Raw genomic sequence first — 19,565 nt, forward strand, 5'->3', positions numbered from 1 at the left:
CACCACCCCCCCACACACACCCCCGACACCGCCCCCCCCCACACACACCCCCGACACCACCCCCCCCACACACACCCCCGACACCACCCCCCCCACACACACCCCCGACACCACCCCCCCACACACACCCCCGACACCACCCCCCCCACACACACCCCGACACCACCCCCCCCCCACACACACCCCCGACACCACCCCCCCACACACACCCCCGACACCACCCCCCCCACACACACCCGACACCACCCCCCCCACACACACCCGACACCACCCCCCCCACACACACCCGACACCACCCCCCCCACACACACCCGACACTCCCTCACACACACACCCGACACTCCCCCACACACACACCCGACACCACACCCCCCCACACACACCCCGACACTCCCCCCACACGCACACGACACCACCCCCCCCCACACACACCCGACACCACCACCCCCCCCACACACCCCCCACACTACCCCCCGACACCACCCCCCACACCACCCCCCGACACCACTCCCCCACACACCCCCGACACCACCCACCCCACACACACCCCCGACACCACCCCCCCCACACACACACGACACCACCCCCCCCACACACACACGACACCACCCCCCCACACACACACGACACCACCGCCCCCCACACACACCCGACACCACCCCCCCCACACACACACCCCCCACACTACCCCCCCGACACCACCCCCCACACCACCCCCCCGACACCACCCCCCCACACACCCCCCCGACACCACCCCCCGACACCACCCCCCACACCACCCCCCCGACACCACCCCCCACACACAACCCCGACACCACCCCCCCCCACACACACCCGACACCATCCCCCCCCACACACACCCGACACCACCCCCCCCACACACACCCGACCCCCCCCAAACACACCCGACACCACCCCCCCCACACACCTGACACCCCCCCCACACACACCCGACACCCCCCACACACACACCCGACACTCCCCACACACACACCCGACACTCCCCACACACACACCCGACACCACACCCCCCACACACACCCGACACCCCCCCCACACGCACACGACACCACCCCCCCCACACATGCCCGACACCACCACCCCCCACACATGCCCGACACCACCACCCCCCACACACACCCCCCACACTACCCCCCGACACCACCCCCCACACCACCCCCCGACACCACCCCCCCACACACCCCCGACACCACCCACCCCACACACACCCCCGACACCACCCCCCCCCCACACACACACGACACCACCCCCCCACACACACACACGACACCACAGCCCCCCACACACACCCGACACCACCCCCCCCACACACACACCCCCCACACTACCCCCCGACACCACCCCCCCACACACCCCCCCGACACCACCCCCCACACCACCCCCCCGACACCACACCCCACACACAACCCCGACACCACCCCCCCCACACAACCCCGACACCACCCCCCCCACACACACCCGACACCATCCCCCCCCACACACACCCGACACCACCCCCCCCACACACACCCGACCCCCCCCAAACACACCCGACACCACCCCCCCCACACACCCGACACCCCCCCCACACACACCCGACACTCCCCACACACACACCCGACAACACCCCCCCCACACACACCCGACACCCCCCCCCACACACACCCGACACCCCCCCCCACACACACCCGACACCACCCCCCCCACACACACCCGACACCCCCCCACACACACACCCGACACCCCCCCCCACACACACCCGACACCACCCCCCCCACACACACCCGACACCACCCCCCCCACACACACCCGACACCACACCCCCCACACACACCCCCCACACATACCCGACACCCCCCCCACACGCACCCGACACCACCCCCCCCACAGACGCCCGACACCACCCCCCCCACACACACCCCCCACACCACCCCCCGACACCACCCCCGACACCACCCCCCCGACACCACCCCGCCACACACACCCCCGACACCACCCGCCCGACACCACCCCCCCCACACACACCCGACACCACCCCCCCCACACACACCCGACACCACCCCCCCACACACACCCGACACCACCCCCCCCACACACACCCGACACCACCCCCCTACACACACCCCCGACACCACCCCCCCACACACCCCCCCGCACACACCCGACACCCCCCCACACACGCCCGACAACCCCCCACACACACCCGACACCACCCCCCCCACACACACCCGACACCACCCCCCCCACACACACCCGACACCCCCCCCACACACACCCGACACCCCCCCCACACACACACACCCGACACCACCCCCCGACACCACCCCCCACACCACTCCCACGACACCACCCCCCCCACACACACCCCCGACACCACCCCCGACCCCACCCCCCGACCCCAACCCCCACACACACCCCCGACACCACCCCCCCACACACACCCCCGACACCACCCCCCCACACACACCCCCGACACCACCCCCCCCACACACACCCTCGACACCACCCCCCCCACACACACCCTCGACACCACCCCCCCCACACACACCCCCGACACCACCCCCCCCACACACACCCCCGACACCACCCCCCCCACACACACCCGACACCACCCCCCCCACACACACCCGACACCACCCCCCCCACACACACCCGACACCACCCCCCCCACACACACCCGACACCACCCCCCCCACACACACCCGACACTCCCCCACACACACACCCGACACTCCCCCACACACACACCCGACACCACACCCCCCACACGCACACGACACCCCCCCCACACGCACACGACACCACCCCCCCCACACACGCCCGACACCACCACCCCCCACACACACCCCCCACACTACCCCCCGACACCACCCCCCACACCACCCCCCGACACCACCCCCCCACACACCCCCGACACCACCCACCCCACACACACCCCCGACACCACCCCCCCCCCACACACACACGACACCACCCCCCCCACACACACGACACCACCGCCCCCCACACACACCCGACACCACCCTCCCCACACACACACCCCCCACACTACCCCCCGACACCACCCCCCACACCACCCCCCGACACCAACCCCCCACACACCCCCCCGACACCACCCCCCGACACCACCCCCCACACCACCCACCCGACACCACCCCCCACACACAACCCCGACACCACCCCCCACACACAACCCCGACACCACCCCCCCCACACACACCCGACACCATCCCCCCCCACACACACCCGACACCACCCCCCCCACACACACCCGACCCCCCCCAAACACACCCGACACCACCCCCCCCACACACCCGACACCCCCCCCACACACACCCGACACCCCCCACACACACACCCGACACCACCCCCCCCCACACACACCCGACACCACCCCCACACACACACCCCCGACACCACCCCCCCACACACACCCCCGACACCACCCCCCCACACACACCCCCGCACACACCCGACACCCCCCCCACACACACCCGACACCCCCCCACACACACCCGCGCACACACCCGACACCCCCCCCACACACACCCGACACCCCCCCCACACACACCCGACAACACCCCCCCCACACACACCCGACACCCCCCCCCACACACACCCGACACCACCCCCCCCACACACACCCGACACCCCCCCCACACACCCGACAAGCCCCCCCACACACACACCCGACACCACCCCCCCCACACACACCCGACACCACACCCCCCACACACACCCCCCACACATACCCGACACCCCCCCCACACGCACCCGACACCACCCCCCCGACAGACGCCCGACACCAACCCCCCCACACACACCCCCCACACCACCCCCCGACACCACCCCCGACACCACCCCCCCGACACCACCCCGCCACACACACCCCCGACTCCACCCGCCCGACACCACCCCCCCCCACACACACCCGACACCACCCCCCCCACACACACCCGACACCACCCCCCCCACACACACCCGACACCACCACCCCCACACACACCCGACACTCCTCCCCCACACACACCCGACACCACCCCCCCCACACACACCCCACACCACCCCCCGACACCACCCCCGACACCACCCCCCCGACACCACCCCCCCGACACCACCCCCCCACACACATCCCCGACACCACCCCTTCCACACACACCTGACACCACCCCCCCCACACACACCCGACACCACCCCCCCCACACACACCCGACACCCCCCCCACACACACCCGACACCCCCCCCCCACACACAGCCCCGACACCGCCCCCCCACACACAGCCCCGACACCGCCCCCCCCACACACCCCCGACACCGCCCCCCCCACACACACCCCCGACACCGCCCCCCCCACACACACCCCCGACACCGCCCCCCCACACACACCCCCGACACCGCCCCCCCACACACACCCCCCCACACACACCCCCGACACCACACCCCCGACACCACACCCCCCACACCCCCCCCACACGCACACGACACCACCCCCCCACACACCCCCCACACCACCCCCCACACACACACCCCCACACCACCCCCCCACACACCCCCCCCAACACCACCCCCCCCACACACCCCCGACACCACCCCCCCACACACACCCCCGACACCACCCCCCCACACACACCCCCGACACCACCCCCCCCGCACACACCCCCCCCACACACACCCCCCACACCACCCCCCGACACCACCCCCCACACCACCCCCCGACACCACCCCCCCACACACACCCGACACCACCCCCCCCCACACACACCCGACAGCACCCCCCCCACACACACCCGACACCACCCCCCCCACACACACCCGACACCACCCCCCCCACACACACCCGACACCACCCCCCCCACACACACCCCCGACACCACCCCCCCCGACACCACCCCCCCACACACACCCCCCCCACACACACCCCCCACACCACCCCCCGACACCACCCCCCGACACCACCCCCCGACACCACCCCCCCACACACACCCGACACCACCCCCCCCACACACACCCGACAGCACCCCCCCCACACACACCCGACACCACCCCCCCCACACACACCCGACACCACCCCCCCCACACACACCCCCACACACACCCCCCACACCCCCCCCACACACACCCCCCACACCACCCCCCCACACCACCCCCCACACTACCCCCCCACACCACCCCCCGACACCACCCCCCACACCACCCCCCCACACACACCCGACAGCACCCCCCCCACACTCACCCGACACCACCCCCCCACACACACCCGACACCACCCCCCCACACACACCCGACACCCCCCCCCACACACACCCGACACCCCCCCCCACACACACCCGACACCACCCCCCCCCACACACCCGACACCACCCCCCCACACACACCCGACACCACCCCCCCCCACACACCCGACACCACCCCCCGACACCACCCCCCCCACACACCCGACACCACCCCCCCACACACACCCGACACCACCCCCCCACACACACCCGACACCACCCCCCGACACCACACCCCGACACCACCCCCCACACTACCCCCCCACACCACCCCCCGACACCACCCCCCCACACCACCCCCCCACACACACCCGACAGCACCCCCCCCACACTCACCCGACACCACCCCCCCACACACACCCGACACCACCCCCCCACACACACCCGACACCACCCCCCCACACACACCCGACACCACCCCCCCCACACACACCCGACACCCCCCCCCACACACACCCGACACCAGCCCCCCCACACACACCCGACACCACCCCCCACACACACCCGACACCCCCCCCCCGACACCACCCCCCACACCACCCCCCCGACACCACCCCCCCGCACACACACCCGACACCACCCCCCCGCACACACACCCGACACCACCCCCCCGCACACACACCCGACACCACCCCCCCTCACACACACCCGACACCACCCCCCCCACACACACCCGACACCACCCCCCGACACCACCCCCGACACCACCCCCCCGACACCACCCCGCCACACACCCCCCCGACACCACCCCCCCGACATCACCCCCCCCACACACACCCGACACCACCCCCCCCACACACACCCGACACCACTCCCCCCACACACACCCGACACCACCCCCCCACACACACCCCCGACACCACCCCCCCACACACACCCCCGACACCACCCCCCCCGACACCACCCCCCCCACACACACCCCCCCCACACACACCCCCCCCACACACACCCCCCGACACCACCCCCCACACCACCCCCCACACCACCCCCCACACTACCCCCCGACACCACCCCCCACACCACCCCCCCACACACACCCGACAGCACCCCCCCCACACACACCCGACAGCACCCCCCCCACACACACCCGACACCACCCCCCCACACACACCCGACACCACCCCCCCACACACACCCGACACCACCCCCCCACACACACCCGACACCACCCCCCCCACACACACCCGACACCCCCCCACACACACCCGACACCCCCCCACACACACACCCGACACCACCCCCCCCACACACACCCGACACCACCCCCCACACACACCCGACATCCCCCCCGACACCACCCCCCACACCACCCCCCCGACACCACCCCCCCGCACACACCTCCGACACCACCCCCCCGCACACACCCCCGACACCACCCCCCCCGCACACACACCCGACACCACCCCCCCGCACACACCCCCGACACCACCCCCCCGCACACACACCCGACACCACCCCCCCTCACACACACCCGACACCACCCCCCCCACACACACCCGACACCACCCCCCGACACCACCCCCGACACCACCCCCCCGACACCACCCCGCCACACACCCCCCCGACACCACCCCCCCGACACCACCCCCCCCACACACACCCGACACCACCCCCCCCACACACACCCGACACCACCCCCCGACACCACACCCGACACCACCCCCCCACACACACACCCGACACCACCCCCCCCGACACCACCCCCCCCACACACACCCCCCCCACACACACCCCCCACACCACCCCCCGACACCACCCCCCCACACACACCCGACACCACCCCCCCCACACACACCTGACACCACCCCCCCCAAACACACCCGACACCACCCCCCCCAAACACACCCGACACCACCCCCCCCAAACACACCCCCCACACCACCCCCCCACACACACCCCCCACACCACCCCCCCACACACACCCCCACACACACCCCCGACACCCCCCCCCACACACACCCCCCACACCACCCCCCACACCACCCCCCGACACCACCCCCCACACTACCCCCCCACACCACCCCCCGACACCACCCCCCACACCACCCCCCCACACACACCCGACAGCACCCCCCCCACACACACCCGACACCACCCCCCCACACACACCCGACACCACCCCCCCCCACACACACCCGACACCCCCCCCACACACACCCGACACCACCCCCCCCACACACACCCGACACCACCCCCCCCACACACACCCGACACCACCCCCCCACACACACCCGACACCACCCCCCCACACACACCCGACACCACCCCCCCACACACACCCGACACCACCCCCCGACACCACCCCCCACACCACCCCCCGACACCACCCCCCACACCACCCCCCGACACCACCCCCCGACACCACCCCCCGACACCACCCCCCGACACCACCCCCCCACACCACCCCCCCACACCACCCCCCCACACCACCCCCCCACACACACCCGACAGCACCCCCCCCACACTCACCCGACACCACCCCCCCACACACACCCGACACCACCCCCCCACACACACCCGACACCACCCCCCCACACACACCCGACACCACCCCCCCCACACACACCCGACACCACCCCCCCCACACACACCCGACACCCCCCCCACACACACACACCCGACACCACCCCCCCCACACACACCCGACACCACCCCCCACACACACCCGACACCCCCCCCCGACACCACCCCCCACACCACCCCCCCGACACCCCCCCCCCGACACCACCCCCCACACCACCCCCCCGACACCACCCCCCCGCACACACCCCCGACACCATCCCCCCCACACACACCCGACACCACCCCCCCCACACACACCCCCACACACACCCCCGACACCCCCCCCACACACACCCCCCACACCACCCCCCCACACCACCCCCCACACTACCCCCCCACACCACCCCCCGACACCACCCCCCACACCACCCCCCCACACACACCCGACAGCACCCCCCCCACACTCACCCGACACCACCCCCCCACACACACCCGACACCACCCCCCCACACACACCCGACACCCCCCCCCACACACACCCGACACCCCCCCCCACACACACCCGACACCACCCCCCCCCACACACCCGACACCACCCCCCCACACACACCCGACACCACCCCCCCACACACACCCGACACCACCCCCCGACACCACCCCCCCCACACACCCGACACCACCCCCCCACACACACCCGACACCACCCCCCCACACACACCCGACACCACCCCCCCGACACCACACCCCGACACCACCCCCCACACTACCCCCCCACACCACCCCCCGACACCACCCCCCACACCACCCCCCCACACACACCCGACAGCACCCCCCCCACACTCACCCGACACCACCCCCCCACACACACCCGACACCACCCCCCCACACACACCCGACACCACCCCCCCACACACACCCGACACCACCCCCCCCACACACACCCGACACCCCCCCCCACACACACCCGACACCAGCCCCCCCACACACACCCGACACCACCCCCCACACACACCCGACACCCCCCCCCCGACACCACCCCCCACACCACCCCCCCGACACCACCCCCCCGCACACACACCCGACACCACCCCCCCGCACACACACCCGACACCACCCCCCCGCACACACACCCGACACCACCCCCCCTCACACACACCCGACACCACCCCCCCCACACACACCCGACACCACCCCCCGACACCACCCCCGACACCACCCCCCCGACACCACCCCGCCACACACCCCCCCGACACCACCCCCCCGACATCACCCCCCCCACACACACCCGACACCACCCCCCCCACACACACCCGACACCACCCCCCCCACACACACCCGACACCACCCCCCCCACACACACCCGACACCACCCCCCCACACACACCCCCGACACCACCCCCCCACACACACCCCCGACACCACCCCCCCCGACACCACCCCCCCCACACACACCCCCCCCACACACACCCCCCGACACCACCCCCCGACACCACCCCCCACACCACCCCCCGACACCACCCCCCACACCACCCCCCACACCACCCCCCACACTACCCCCCGACACCACCCCCCACACCACCCCCCCACACACACCCGACAGCACCCCCCCCACACACACCCGACAGCACCCCCCCCACACACACCCGACACCACCCCCCCACACACACCCGACACCACCCCCCCACACACACCCGACACCACCCCCCCACACACACCCGACACCACCCCCCCCACACACACCCGACACCACCCCCCCCACACACACCCGACACCCCCCCACACACACCCGACACCCCCCCACACACACACCCGACACCACCCCCCCCACACACACCCGACACCACCCCCCACACACACCCGACATCCCCCCCGACACCACCCCCCACACCACCCCCCCGACACCACACCCCCGCACACACCTCCGACACCACCCCCCCGCACACACCCCCGACACCACCCCCCCGCACACACACCCGACACCACCCCCCCGCACACACCCCCGACACCACCCCCCCGCACACACACCCGACACCACCCCCCCTCACACACACCCGACACCACCCCCCCCACACACACCCGACACCACCCCCCGACACCACCCCCGACACCACCCCCCCGACACCACCCCGCCACACACCCCCCCGACACCACCCCCCCGACACCACCCCCCCCACACACACCCGACACCACCCCCCCCACACACACCCGACACCACCCCCCGACACCACACCCGACACCACCCCCCCACACACACCCCCGACACCACCCCCCCCGACACCACCCCCCCCACACACACCCCCCCCACACACACCCCCCCCCACACACACCCCCCACACCACCCCCCGACACCACCCCCCCACACACACCCGACACCACCCCCCCACACACACCCGACACCACCCCCCCCACACACACCCGACACCACCCCCCCCACACACACCCGACACCACCCCCCCCAAACACACCCCCCACACCACCCCCCCACACACACCCCCCACACCACCCCCCCACACACACCCCCCACACCACCCCCCCACACACACCCCCCACACCACCCCCCCACACACACCCCCCACACCACCCCCCCACACACACCCCCGACACCCCCCCCCACACACACCCCCCACACCACCCCCCGACACCACCCCCCACACTACCCCCCCACACCACCCCCCGACACCACCCCCCACACCACCCCCCCACACACACCCGACAGCACCCCCCCCACACACACCCGACACCACCCCCCCACACACACCCGACACCACCCCCCCCACACACACCCGACACCCCCCCCACACACACCCGACACCACCCCCCCCACACACACCCGACACCACCCCCCCACACACACCCGACACCACCCCCCCACACACACCCGACACCACCCCCCCACACACACCCGACACCACCCCCCCACACACACCCGACACCACCCCCCGACACCACCCCCCACACCACCCCCCGACACCACCCCCCACACCACCCCCCCACACCACCCCCCGACACCACCCCCCGACACCACCCCCCGACACCACCCCCCCACACCACCCCCCGACACCACCCCCCCACACCACCCCCCCACACACACCCGACAGCACCCCCCCCACACTCACCCGACACCACCCCCCCACACACACCCGACACCACCCCCCCACACACACCCGACACCACCCCCCCACACACACCCGACACCACCCCCCCCACACACACCCGACACCCCCCCCACACACACACACCCGACACCACCCCCCCCACACACACCCGACACCACCCCCCACACACACCCGACACCCCCCCCCGACACCACCCCCCACACCACCCCCCCGACACCCCCCCCCGACACCACCCCCCACACCACCCCCCCGACACCACCCCCCCGCACACACCCCCGACACCACCCCCCCGCACACACCCCCGACACCACCCCCGCCACACACACCCCCGACACCACCCCCCCGACACCACCCCCCCCACACACACCCGACACCACCCCCCCCACACACCCGACACCACCCCCCCTCACACACACCCGACACCACCCCCCCCACACACACCCGACACCACCCCCCGACACCACACCCGACACCACCCCCCCGACACCACCCCGCCACACACACCCCCGACACCACCCCCCCGACACCACCCCCCCCACACACACCCGACACCACCCCCCCCACACACACCCGACACCACCCCCCCCCCACACACCCGACACCACCACCCCCCCACACACACCCGACACCACCACCCCCCCCACACACACCCGACACCACCACCCCCCCCACACACACCGACACCACCACCCCCCCCACACACACCCGACACCACCCCCCCCACACACACCCGACACCACCCCCCCCACACACACCCGACACCACCCCCCCCACACACACCCGACACCACCCCCCGACACCACCCCCCCGACACCACCCCCCACACCACCCCCCCGACACCACCCCCCCACACACATCCCCGACACCACCCCCCACACCACCCCCCCGACACCACCCCCCCACACACATCCCCTCCACACACACCCGACACCACCCCCCCCCACACACACCCGACACCACCCCCCCCACACACACCCCCGACACCGCCCCCCACACACACCCCCGACACCGCCCCCCCACACACACCCCCGACACCGCCCCCCCACACACACCCCCCCACACATACCCCCGACACCACACCCCCCACACACACCCGACACCCCCCCCACACGCACACGACACCACCCCCCCACACACACCCCCCCACACACCCCCCACACACACCCCCCACACACACCCACCCACACACCCCCCACACACACCCCCCACACACACCCACCCACACACACCCCCCCACACACACCCCCCCCACACACACCCCCCCCACACACACCCCCCCCACACACACCCCCCCACACACCCCCCCCACACACCCCCCCCACACACCCCCCCCACACACACCCTCCACACACCCCCCCCACACACACCCCCGACACCCCCCCCACACACCCCCCGACACCACCCCCCAACACCACCCCCCCACACACACCCGACACCACCCCCCCCACACACACCCGACACCACCCCCCCCACACACACCTGACAACACCCCCCCCACACACACCCCACACACACACACCCCACACACACACACCCCACACACACACACCCCACACACACACACCCCACACACACACACCCCACACACACACACCCCACACACACACCCCCCACACACACCCCCCCCACACACCCCCCCCACACACCCCCCCCACACACACCCCCGACACACACCCACACACACACCCCACACACACACCCCCCACACACACCCCCCACACACACCCCCCACACACACCCCCCACACACACCCCCCCACACACCGCCCCCACACACCGCCCCCACACACACCCCACACCACCCCCCCACACACCCGACACCACCCCCCCCACACACACCTGACACCACCCCCCCCACACACACCTGACACCACCCCCCACACACACACCTGACACCACCCCCCACACACACACCTGACACCACCCCCCACACATTACACCCATCACTACCCTCACACCCAATACCAACCTCCCCCCCACACACTCACACCCAACATCTTTTCACTCACTAGTACCAAATGCCCCGCCTGCAAACTCATACCTTGCATCCCCATCCATACGTTCACACTCACAGCTAATGCCTCCACACTCACATTCGCATCTAACCGCTCCCCCAGGCACATCACAGACATCCCACCCTTACACACCCACCTCCTTCCTCCGGCATACACCTTCACCACATGCTTTAAACTAGAAGCGATGATTTGGTTAAATATTAGGTTATGGTATATTAGCTAGCATTAAGATCTCCACATACCAAACAGATATTCTGGGTTTGAGCTGCTCCTCCCACACTTGGTACTCTAGCTTTTGAGTGTGATGCCATGATTTCTGGAGATGATGGTGAAACTCTCTCCATAAGATACCACCAGAGCTGCTGAGCATTAATTTCATAGTGAGAGTCAGAGAGTACTGAAACAAACCCTTTGGTTGAACCAATCCATGCCAACCAAGTTTGCCAAACAAAACTAGTCTCACTTGCCTGCACTTGGCCCATATCTCTCTAAATCTTTCCTATTCATGTGGCTGTCAGGTTTCAAGCAATTGCAGCACTGGAGGTATATGTCACTTCGAAAGATTTCAGCTCATAGTCTCAACTAATTCTTCAAAGCAACACTGAGGAAGTGCTACGCTGTTAGACGTGTCAGATTTCGGATTAGACATTTACCGAGGATCCCGTGTCCTTGGCTGATCGCAACAGTCCACACTATTCCATGGATAACAGTGTCAACCTCCTGGTGTTCTAACTCATATTTTGGATGTGCCGGTGTTGGACTGGGGTGGACAAAGTTAAAAATCACACAATGCCAGATTATAGTCCAACAGGTTTAATTGGAAGCACGAGCTTTCGGAACCACCTAGTGCTTCCAGTTAAACCTCAGAGTCATAGAAATGTACAGCATGGAAACAGACCCTTCGGTCCAACCCGTCCATGCCGACCAGATATCCCAACCCAATCTAGTCCCACCTGCCAGCACCTGGCCCATATCCCTCCAAACCCTTCCTATTCATATACCCATCCAAATGCCTTTTAAATGTTGCAATTGTACCAGCCTCCACCACGTCCTCTGGAAGCTCGTTCCATACACGTACCACCCTCTGCGTGAAAAGGTTGCCCCTTAGCTCTCTTTTATATCTTTCCCCTCTCACCATAAACCTATGCCCTCTAGTTCTGGACTCCCCGACCCCAGGGAAAAGACTTTGCCTATTTATCCTATCCATGCCCCTCATAATTTTGTAAACCTCTATAAGGTCACCCCTCAGCCTCCGACGCTCCAGGGAAAACAGCCCCAGCCTGTTCAGCCTCTCCCGATAGCACAAATCCTCTAACCCTGGCAACATCCTTGTAAATCCTTTCTGAACCCTTTCAAGTTTCACAACATCCTTCCAATAGGAAGGAGACCAGAATTGCACACAATATTTCAACGGTGGCCTAACCAACGTCCAGTACAGCTGCAACATGACCTCCCAACACCTCTACTCAATACTCTGACCAATAAAGGAAAGCATACCAAACACCTTCTTCACTATCCTATCTACCTGCGACTCCACTTTCAAGGAGCTATGAACCTGCACTCCAAGGTCCCTTTGTTCAGCAACACTCCCTAGGACCTTACCATTAAGTGTATAAGTCCTGCTAAGATTCGCTTTCACAAAATGCAGCACCTCGCATTTATCTGAATTAAACTCCATTTGCCACTTCTCAGCCCATTGGCCCATCTGGTCAAGATCCTGTTGTAATGATTAGGGGTTTAGATAGGGTTGACCATGAGAACCTTTTTCCACGTATGGAGTCAGCTATTACAAGGGGGCATAGCTTTAAATTAAGGGGTGGTAGGTATAGGACAGATGTTAGGGGTAGATTCTTTACTCAGCAAGTTGTGAGTTCATGGAATGCCCTGCCAGTAGCAGTGGTGGACTCTCCCTCTTTATGGGCATTTAAACGGGCATTGGATAGGCATATGGAGGATAGTGGGCTAGTGTAGGTTAGGTGGGCTTGGATCGGCGCAACATCGAGGGCCAAAGGGCCTGTACTGCGCTGTATTTTTCTATGTTCTATGTTCTAATCTAGCTCAAAGGTAGAAGACAGAGGGTGGTGGTGGAGGGTTGTTTTTCAGACTGGAGGCCTGTGACCAGTCGAGTACCACAAGGATCGGTGCTGGCTCCAATAGTTTTTGTCATTTATATAAATGATTTGGATGCGAGCATAAGAGATACAGTTAGTAAGTTTGCAGATTACATAAAAATTGGAGGTGTAGTGGACAGCGAAGAGGGTTACCTCAGATTACATAGCCATGTTTCTGTAATTGCTATGATATCCCAGTCCCATGTTCCTAACTATGCCCTGAGTTCATCTGCCTTCCCTGTTAGGCCCCTTGCATTGAAATAAATGCAATTTAATTTGTTAGTCCTACCTTGTCCCTGCCTGCCCTGACTGTTTGATTCACTTCTTGTTCTCAGCTGTACCAGTCTCAGATTGATCTCTTTCCTCACTATCTCCCTGGATCCCACCCCCCCCACCTTACTAGTTTAAATCCTCCCAAGCAGTTCTAGCAAATGTCCCTGCCAGTATATTAGTCCCCTTCCAATTTAGGTGCAATCCGTCCTTCTTGTACAGGTCACTTCTACCCCAGAAGAGATTCCAATGATCCAAAAATGTGAATCCTTCTCCCATACACCAGCTCCTCAGCCACGCATTCATCTGCTCTATCCTCCTATTCCTGCCCTCACTAGCTCGTACACCGGGAGTAATCCAAATATTACTACTCTCGAGGACCTCCTTTTAAATTCCTGCCTAACTCTCTAATCTCCCTTCAGAATCTCAACCTTTCCTATATCGTTGGTTCCAATGTGGACAATGACCTCCTGCTGGCCCCTCTCCCCCGTGAGAACATTCTGCACCCTCCCCGAGACATCCTTGATCCTCGCACCAGGGAAACAACACAATATTCTGCTTTTTCTCTGCTGGCCACAGAAACGTCTGTCTGTACCTCGGACTAGAGAGTCCCCTAACACAATTGATCTCTTGGAACCCAACATACCCCTCATTGCATTAGAGTCAGTCTCAATACCAGAAACTTGTCTGTTCGTACTACATTCCCCTGAGAATCCATCACCCCCTACGTTTTCCAAAACAGCATACTTGTTTGAAATGGGGATAGCCACAGAAGATTCCTGCCCTAGCTGCCTACCTCTCTTACCTTTCCTGGAGTTAGCCCATCTATAAAACTGTATCTGTGACTTTCCCCCTTCCTATTACTGCCATCCATCACATACTGTTGCAAATTCCTCATTGCCTCTAACTGTGTCTCCAACTGATCCATTCGATCTGATATGATTCACAACCAACAGCATTTATTGCAGACCTAATCCACAGTAAACATTAAAATCTCTTTAAACTCCCACATCTGACAAGAAGTACATATCACTGTTCTAAAGGCCATATTTGCTCCTTCACAATCTACAGACCCAGAAAATAATGCTATCTTACTCCTCTACAAAACACTGCCCCAGGTTAAATGAATAGTTATGGCTTATATTTTAAGTTTAAACCTGTTGGACTATAACCTAGTGTTGTGTGATTTTTAACTTACTATTAGTGAGATGAATGTATCATTAAAGTGCATTGTCTAGTTATCACTTGGTTGGTATTTGGGGAGATTTGCTGTGTTCCCTACAACATGACGGTTCCTGCACTTCAAAGGCGTTCTTGTGGCTCAGCAGAACCTCTGGGCCTGGAGACCCGGGTTCAACTCCTGCCTGCTCTGGAGGGCGTGTCTTAACATCTTGTATGTTTAAGAAGATGCCTTTGATTTGTTTGGATAGGGTCAAACTCCAATGTAGTTTGCTTCCTTGCTAGGAGAAAGTGAGGGCTGCAGATGCTGGAGATCAGAGCTGAAAAATGTGTGGCTGGAAAAGCGCAGCAGGTCAGGCAGCATCCAGGGAACAGGAGAAGGGCTCATGCCCGAAACGTCGATTCTCCTGCTGCTTGGATGCTGTCCGACCTGCTGTGCTTTTCCAGCCACACATTTTCAGCTGCTTCCTTGCTATGCTATTGAACAAAACAGAACTGCACTTGTGACTATGCACACATACTAAAGGGTTATTTTGTGAATAAGGTATATTTCGAAATGAAAAAAAAAGTCTTTGAACAGATTGATCGGAAAATACAGAAGTATTTATACGAAAGCAAACTACTAACTGGGGGCGACTCATGATGCCCCAGCTTCTAAGCACATCCTCCCAGTTGAGATCATGGATCTGTTAACTCGGTTTTTCTCTGCCCGCAGATTTCCACCGAATTTTTGCTTTTGTTTCAAAACTCCCCCGTCACTTCATTGCTCGTAAAACGCTCTGGGTAATGGTGACAGGCAGGATATATAAACCTGTCTAAAATGTCATGTCCTTTCCCCTGAATTCATAACAACGCTGGAATCTCAACAAAACGCAGCCTGGCTATGCCATTGAAGATACACTGGAGAGACTCCCTTGAGCCCTGACCAATGAACACAGTTCTGTGGCTCATCAGGAGCGATTTGAACACACCACGACTCTTCCAGTAGTGGGACTGAATTCAAGCTATCCTACAGTACAAACGGTGTGTGCAATGAATTCCTCAGTTTGAGAGCACCTTAATGCAATTTTGAGTGCAATAGATTTCTTCTTGGTTGTATAAATCCGCCAATTTCTGTAAATATTTATCTTTCGCGAAGACAAAACTGATTGGGTGTTTTTGCACCGTCAGCTGGTTCCTGGAGCTCCCTTGGCCTATTGAAGGTTTTAGGTCAGAGGTGACAAAACCATGCGGCTTTTGGGGGGGAAGGGAACATCCTTTCGAGTGATTTTTGACATCAAGGTTCCGGCATTTAGCTGAACAACAGTTCGCAAATGATTACTGTCTGAAGTTTTCAAGGGTCTGCTAACAAACTACCTGAAACGAACACCCGCCCCGTCATTGTGCCTGCGAGCAACCCCTCCCTGATCCCCATCAAATTCTTAAAAAAAGGCTCGTTTTAAAAGATCGGCCGAAGGGTCTCTCCTGCTGCCCGAGTGTGACACAGGAGGTGAATGGACTGAAACAGCTTTGCCGTATTGTTTGTACTTTGTTGGCACCAATAGATTATGTTGAACACAGTAATTAATTTTATTGCTAAGGTTCTCCTTAATCATGGTTAATGCATTTGCGGTTTGGCCATCACTTGGTATTTTGAATTTTTTACAGAAGAAAAAAAGTCAATACAACTCTGCCGATAGGGAATATATTCACAATTTCCACTTCTTCCGAGAAACACACGTTCTGATTCCCAGTTTATAAAACAGACAAGGAGGCCGACTGGCGGCATTGCACAGAGAAGATAAACCATGTTAGAATTGTTTTGGAATTAAACTCATTGTCAACATGTTCGTTACTTACTTTGTCCCTAGGTGCAGTGAATTTCATGGTTATTTGCAGCTAGGATCCTGGGTAGCGCGAAGTTACAGTAAAATATCCAGCAAATGTCCAGAGTCGGAGGTAAGTTTTAACAGGGCTACCGAAGGATCAGCCGATACTGCATTTCGCCCTACAATGAAAGGACAATGAAAGCCTTTAAGACGACTTGGTTCTGAAGGAGAAGTTGTCATGCAGGAACAAGTGACCGTACATTGAATCGTTTTATTTCTTTTTTTGAGTCATCTAACAGTGGAACCGATTCACTGATATTTTGTTACCAAATGCTTGCAGAACAGTAAGTAACCGAGTTTTAGACGGTGAAAAGGTTACAGGAGAATTTTTTAAAAAGCATAGCACGCTCGCCGTTTGTATCTTACGGATCACTTTGTAAAACTCCAGCACCCCGTGTACATTTGTAAAGCAACCCCAAGCATTACTTTAGAGAGACAGAGACACTTGCTTCCGTGTAAATGTCGAGCACCCTCTCGCGTCTAGCTGTGGATTTGCAGATCAGCCGGCGAATCCCGATGACAAAGAGAAAGCAGACTACATCTCAAAAAAGTGTTAGCAATCACCAAATGCTATAGTTATATATAAATAAAGCTATAGTTATCACGGGAGCAGAGCTGTGGTCAGTGGACCCGAGTTGTTTTATTACAGATTGGAGATGATTTGAAACGATAAGTTAGCACCCCTGCTGCGATATAAATTGACACCCCCAATTCTTACAGGAGAGATAGATATTTCTGCAATTAATCTTTCTGACTATGGTGCTGTAAACACACTATTTGTATATATAAATAAAACACTATTTCATACAGAATATATATGTGAATATCCCACTGAGCGCCAGATCTCTCATATATTTCATGGGCAGAAAAACCAGATCGAGTTAGTTCCTGGTGACTTTAAAATCTTAAACAGTCTGAGAAAATCTCGCTTCTCGTTTAAAACATGTGGATTCTGATTGTAACACAAGGTACTTCCTATTAGAAGCATCAAAACCGGAATGTTAGAACGATTTTTTTTTTCAGGCGCACCCACTAACAGACATAAAATATAAATTCTACATTCCCTAACCTTCAAAACAAAAATATCATGTTTTGCTTGACCACTCATATTCATTGAAAGGAAAGATGGAAAAGGAGGTCAGGGTTTTGCCTCTGGCGATGTGGGGCAGCTGTTTACTGACCAGCACCCTGTCACACCTATCTCCACTTCTAAAGGCATGCTTTAGCGAGTA

The sequence above is a fragment of the Chiloscyllium plagiosum genome, unplaced genomic scaffold (genome assembly GCF_037043375.1).
Source record: "Chiloscyllium plagiosum isolate Xiang-an unplaced genomic scaffold, Cpla_swu_hap1 HiC_scaffold_9, whole genome shotgun sequence".
Lineage (NCBI taxonomy): Eukaryota > Metazoa > Chordata > Chondrichthyes > Orectolobiformes > Hemiscylliidae > Chiloscyllium > Chiloscyllium plagiosum.